At 49.0% G+C, this 6,476-nt stretch overlaps 2 protein-coding genes across 3 annotated transcripts in view; both read right to left on the bottom strand.

Moving 5' to 3' along the window:
• Positions 1–1,299, bottom strand: part of mgat3b (beta-1,4-mannosyl-glycoprotein 4-beta-N-acetylglucosaminyltransferase b) — a 54,453-nt gene extending 53,154 nt beyond the window's left edge. The window contains exon 1 of the mRNA XM_070991510.1: positions 514–1,299. The gene's annotated coding sequence lies outside the window, so the exon portion shown is untranslated. The remainder of the gene's footprint in view (positions 1–513) is intronic.
• LOC139339980 (voltage-dependent calcium channel gamma-2 subunit-like) overlaps positions 1–6,476 on the bottom strand; it is a 366,973-nt gene that overhangs the window by 247,683 nt on the left and 112,814 nt on the right. The gene's annotated exons all lie outside the window — the stretch shown is intronic.

The following is a 6,476-nucleotide window of genomic DNA, read 5'->3' as shown; positions in this document are numbered from 1 at the left end:
CTTTAGCACCTCAATCCACTGAGCCACTAAGAAGTGTCCACTGATATGAAATTTTAAGGCTAAACTGTCTCAGTGTTAGAAGACTGGCTGAGAGTCCTGTACTGCCCAGGTCATGGACACATTATGAGACTGCTCTGTTAAATCTAAATCTCACATCCTCAAAAAGCATAACAGAATGGAGTCATATGGGGGGGGGCAATAAGGTGTTGTCCATCTCCAACCTGAGCAGTAGCAAAAGGCCATCTGCTCATCTCCACCCATCTAAACAACTTCATCAACCTCACACACACACACACACACACACACACACACACACACACACACACACACACACACACACACACACACACACACACACACACACACACAGCGATACACCCCCTCCTCTACATTACAGGTCTTACAGTACAGGCCTACTGTACTGGAGTGGCAGGGGTCTTCGCCTCACGAGCCTTCCAGCCCCCCCACCCCCCTCCAATGAAACAATGTAAAACGTATGGCATGTCCTCTTACCCATCTGTGCGCGCGCTCTCAGAGGTTCATGGTGGATGGGAGCCCTGCTGCTCTGATTCTTCTCTGCTAGTGTCGCTGCAGAAGCCGCTATGCCATCGCATCGGTGATGCAGGAGGCTCGGTGATAACCGGGGGCCGGGGGCCGGGGTCTCTCTGAGCTTCAGCTGGGTTACTCTACAGTCATCGCGCAGTGTTTACCCCCACACACTCCTCCGGGTTTTATCTACCGGATCGGTCGCACCGATGATCGTCCCGAGCGGGACTTGCGGTGGATCCTGTCGGTCGCGGTGATGGCACAGCCTCCGCTCCTGCCTCTGATGTTTGCGATAGCGCAGCCGGAGCAGAGGTTCCGTCCAGGGCACATTCAAACAGAGCGGAGCGTTGGCCGAGCTGCTTCGGTGCGCAGGGATGAGCCAAACGGCGCAGAAAAGGATGGAGATGAAGAGATGAGGAGGGACACGGGGTCGGCGGTGAGGGGGGGCGATCGCCTCTGTCTGCCGTCCGATTCGCCGTTTTCTGTCGTGTTTACGAGCCGCTGTCGCCTCCTCCCTCCCTCCGTCTTTTCTGTCTCTCGCTCCGTGATGCGTCTCCCTCTCTTCCGTCCTCCGCCCGCTGCGATGCCTTTTCCGCTCGTCACAAAATAAGATCCCCCGCTCGCGTCTCTTTTACTTCTTTTTCATCATCTTCCCTCTCGATCAGACGGGCTGCAAGGAGGAGGGGGAGCTGGAGACGAGCGCGTATGTGCGCGTGTGAGTGTGTGTGTGTGTGTGTGTGTGTGGGAGCAAGTGAAAGAAAACGAAGGCAACGAAGGAGGAGCCCGCGAGAAGAGAGCTCCTCCCCGTTATGCTGCTTATCAGGGTCGGACGAGGGGGGCGCCCATCATGTGGGAGGGAGATATGAAGGAGGAAATATGGGGGGGGGGGGGGGTGGAATAGGGGGGGTTGCACGTCTGCAGAAGCTTAAGGAAAGAAGACGGCTATTCTTATTCATGCCACCTCTCCTGTGACACTTTGTGAAGTGTCTGATTTCCTAAAATAAAAATATCCAACCTCACACAGTGCAGAGCTGAAACACATGACTTAAAGCCTGCGGCCACACCGGAGCCCCCGTGAGGCTGCAATGCACATTACACAGCAGAAAAAAAAAAAAAAAAAAAAAAAAAAGATAAGATGCATGGATAAAATAACGTGAAGAGATGGTGATGCTGTTTGGAGACCTGCCGCTTGTGGGTCAAAGAGGGTGAATTTGGCCTCAGGGTGGCGCCAGAGTGAGGCCCATGCTGTCACTCAAAGTTGCCAAATAAGAGCTCTTTGGGAGAGGCGGCATGCTGTATTGTATGTGCTCAGTGTGAAGCTGAAGCTGAAACTGCTTATTTTAACTGAACGGGCTGTTTGCAGTCACGTGACGTTAAATTCAGACGGAGGGCAGGAAGTGAAACCGCAGGACGAGATGCAGGAGAAGGAAGTTCTTACTGTGCGAGTGTGGAAGCTACAAGAGAAAGGTCTGAACAGAGAATCAGATCACATGATCACCTCAACTGGCTCTACTCAACAAACAAGATGAAAACATACAAAAGTATGGAGGCCTGCCACGCTGTTGTCAGCGGCTGGTCCACGAACGCGGCACCACGGTGCTCTGGATGACGGTCTGTGCTTTGTTTTTGTGTGTGGGGGGGCAGCTTTTATTTTCCTGTGAAATAACCGAGCAGCAAACGTTCAGGGCTGCCGTGCTGAATGCTGACATTACGTTGCGGTTGTTTGCTAGCTTAACCTCTCACAAAGGTCCGGTGAAACGCCACTAAAGACGAGGATCGTCTCGAAACAAGACAGGGTTCGTTATTTCCGTTATGTGAAACCGTAACAGCATCTACGGTCAGCTCCTCCCGACCGTTAACAAGCCACTTTTTCAGTTTTCTTCCTGTCCGTTTAGCCTTTCTCAGCCTTATGAACAACAACATCTGGAACTCGATTAAAGCTCCTCGTGCTTTCTCGGTTGGATCGATCTGAACAAAACAGGCTTTGTGAGTGTGTGTTAGTGCTTCCTATGCAGACAAACACTTCCTGCCCTCCATCTGCAGTTCGTGCCACAACAAAAGAGTGACGTGACATCATATGCAAACAACCTGTTAGCTTAGTCAGATTACACATCACACTAGCTTGTTTGTTTAGGCTATTTTGTGCGGAAACCAAGACATAACGCGCTATTGAGTCAGCTCAGGTCATTATGCTAAGATAACCAGCTTCTTGTTTATTATGGATGAAACCGTACACCAAAGTTCTGACCATTCTGTGCCACGTCTGCAGGTTCTTCCTGAATTTGGATTCCACAGCGGTCCATAAAACAAAACACAGAAGAAAAACAGAGCAATCATGGTCTCTGTGAGATGAAAAGGAAAGTCTGACATCAGTACTGTGGACAACACATCGTTTTTCAAATGATTAGAGAGCGAAAGCGCGTCTAGCAACGTGCTAAATACAGGTTGTCCAGAAGAAAACCGCACGAGGTTCATCCTCACTCGTTGAGTCCACTCGATCCATGAATGACAGATTTGCTGGATGTGGAGAGTCAAAGACCTGCCAGCACCACTGTGCGCAGAAAGAGTGGCGTTATTTCACATTTTAATCTGACATGGCTGCCAACTGCTCAGTAAGTGATGGGGGCACTGAATTATCCAAGTATGATTACCACAGGAGACGTCTGGCATGAAGAGAGCATTGGCAGTATCATGTCAAAGTACAAAAAGCCAACGTTGCCAGATGTAATCATTAATGCATGACTTGCAGAAGCACTGCTCTTCCCTCCAGGTCAAGCAGATAACAATAAAATCATGCAGGAATAAACTACATCATCGCTGGCATTTACCATCATGGATTTCTTCAGAGGCCAAAATGTTCCTGCTTCTCTAATTGGTTAGTTTAACCTCCAACGTTTTCGTTTGAAATGAAGCGTCAGAGCTCAATCCGCCATCAGTTTTTACTCTCAGGTGATCAGAATACCTGATAGCTTCCTGCAGCCTGCAGGGAGCTGTGTGTGTGTGTGTGTGTGTGTGTGTGTGTGTGTGAGCGTCTTTGCACACAGCACACCTTCATGTGTGTGCTTACACAGTTCTGTTCAACAATCTTTTTCTGTCCATCGTTCAAAACACAGAAAACCAGAAGCCCAACACCAGAGCACCACATTCCCGAGGAGCTTTCTGTGCACGCTACAACTCGGCGTGGTCTTGATATCCGTCGGTATCGAACCACGTGTCCACATCAGAAGCTGTCAGGTGCTGGACGCTAGCTTCACTGCACGCTCAAATCTGCATCAGACATGCAGGTCGCAAACTTAAACAGGTCTGACACGCAAGGAGGTCACATGACAAGCACGTGACCCGACATGTAAACGTCACATGACCACTGAAATGGCCCTGAAGCGTGCTTCCGTCTGTAAGATCACATGGCCACCCGTCCAATGGCTGTTGAGATGCTTCAGTGTGGATCACAGTGATGACTGGCTGACTGACGTGCACACACATGGCACGAGCATGACTAGAAACTTAAAGTCAGGCAGCAAAACAACAACGTTTGCTCAGCCTCTGCCAGCGTCCAGCTTCAGCCCACGGCCTCGTCGGCCGGCTGATGGCTTCAGGAGCCCTCGCAGACTCAGACGCACGGCCTGGGAACTTTTCCAGCTTTTGACAGTTTGTGGAGACAAACCAGTGTTTACTGGTTACTGTTACTGTGGTTACTGTCTTCAGGTGTATGTTTGTCATCATTTCTGCTGTAATAGCTACCTCTCATCTGTTTCACAGTGTGACTCTTGTGCTGAATAAGCACTCAACCTCTTTCTATCTACCATCTACTTTCAGTGCAGTAAGAGGGCATGTTCATGGGGGATCGGTCTATTGTTGCCTACTTGTCAAATTTCTGATTTTCTGGCACACACTGCTCTCATTTCTTGTTAGTTTCAGGCTTAGTTTCAGGTCACAGTTGGGTGAGTTTTTCTCAGAGGGAGCTGTTCACTCATGTGAACAAGGAGTCCAGGTGCTCATTATTTGGCAGCAGTGATACAGTTCAGCCTGTGACTGCTCACTTTTTAACGAGTGTGTGTGTTCGCACAGTAAGTCAGTGAAGCTGCCGGAGCCTCAGCTTGTTATACACTGTAAATACAGCTGGATGTTTGGCCTCCAGTAGTGCAACAGCCTTCATATCAGCCTGAAATCTTCAAGCTCACAGCCTCCATTTGTTCTCCCTCTGAGCAGGCAGCAGCTGTTGCAGGGAGGCTTACAGACCCATTCATCAGGCTGCTTCGGCCTTTTCATCAAACACTGATATCAGCACATCCAGCGTGACACAGGTGGACGAGTTTCAAAGCCGGGCTGTGAAGTTAGTGTGAGTAATACCTGAAGACCCATCAAACATGATTTGAAGTGAAATGCTTCTTCCAGGTTTTGCCCCGCTTTCTTTTTGTGGAATTTGAAGGGTTTTAGCTATCCAGGCGTTCAGGTTGTGAAATGTTTGGGACCAGTGTAGGATTTAGTGGCATCTAGCTGTGAGGTTGCACATTTCCAACCAACTGCGCCTCACCCTGCTCTACGCTGGCTGCTAAAAACCCAAAGGACCTTCTCCAGAATCAGTGTTTGGTGTGTCCATTCTGGGCTACTGTAGAAACATGGTGGTGCTACATGGCGGGCTCCATGGAAGAGGACCTGCTCCCTCTGCAGATAATTATGCATATTATATTCCATTTCCGGCAGTAGATACCCCTGAATCCTGCACGCTGGACCTTTAAAACACACACAGACTGATTCCAGTGGCAAGAAGAACGTTGCAAACAAAAGCTGGAGCTGGGTGTCATTATCAGTGCCTATAAGAGACGTCACTGCGGGGACATTAAACATGCTTTGACCATTCATGAAACAGACATACAAGCCTGCTCAAAGTCTACATGTTAAATATAGAACTTCATCGTCGTAGCTTCAGTATTTCCAAACTCCTGTCAGAATAATGTCTGCAGCTGGACAGATAACAGAAGAATCCTGCTTCATGAGACGGGAAATATGCCCTGCAACGCTCACTGCAGTCATTCACCGACTTCCTTTATCATCTGCAATCATCATAGCAATTAAACATACAGACAAACACAAAATGTGAACAACAATTGTTTAAAAAAGTAGGAAAAATACAAAAAACGATGACTTGAAGGAACAGATCAACACTTTGGAAACATGCCTATTTTAGTGGGTACGATCAGTAACACTGCATGTGAGACACAAACGGGACACTAAGGTGTTCATGCACAATGCTCATGAGCGCCGGGAGGTGGAGGGTTTCACTGTAAGCTGTCCCCACCTCCCAGCTCTAGTGCAAGGCTAGGCTAAGCTAAGCTAAGCTAAGCTAACTACTGACTGCCTCCAGCTCCATTTCTTACAGACAGATATGTGAGATTGATCTTCTCATCCAATTCTCTGCCTGAAAGCTCAAAAGCATACTTTCCAAAATGTCAAATTTAACAAAATGCCTCCATAAGCCTGAAGACCCGCTCTGTGGAAACATGAGCAGCACGCTCTGTGGTGTCTGACACGTCCGACGGTCACTGACTTACTGAACGCTCTGGACCTGCAGAGGAGAACCTCTTGTGTCTAATTCTTCTTCACACACACACACACACACACACACACACACACACACACACACACACACACACACACACACACACACACACACACACACACACACACACACACACACACACACACACACACACACACACACACACACACACACACACACACACACAGGTCGCACACTGAAAAACTCCAGCGGCAGCGTTTCCGTCAGTCATTACGCTCTGAGCAGGAACCTCCAGACTCTCCACAGAATGGAGATCCCAGGATTTGTCCTCGGTGGCAGACGCGCTGTCACGCCTGCACCTGTTTGCACACAGTCTGTTCCTCGCCCACACATTATTCCACAGTGGAAC

Source organism: Chaetodon trifascialis, chromosome 2, assembly GCF_039877785.1.
Source record: "Chaetodon trifascialis isolate fChaTrf1 chromosome 2, fChaTrf1.hap1, whole genome shotgun sequence".
Lineage (NCBI taxonomy): Eukaryota > Metazoa > Chordata > Actinopteri > Chaetodontiformes > Chaetodontidae > Chaetodon > Chaetodon trifascialis.
Note: the sequence above shows the minus strand (reverse complement) of the source record. Positions and strands in the feature narration are given on the sequence as shown.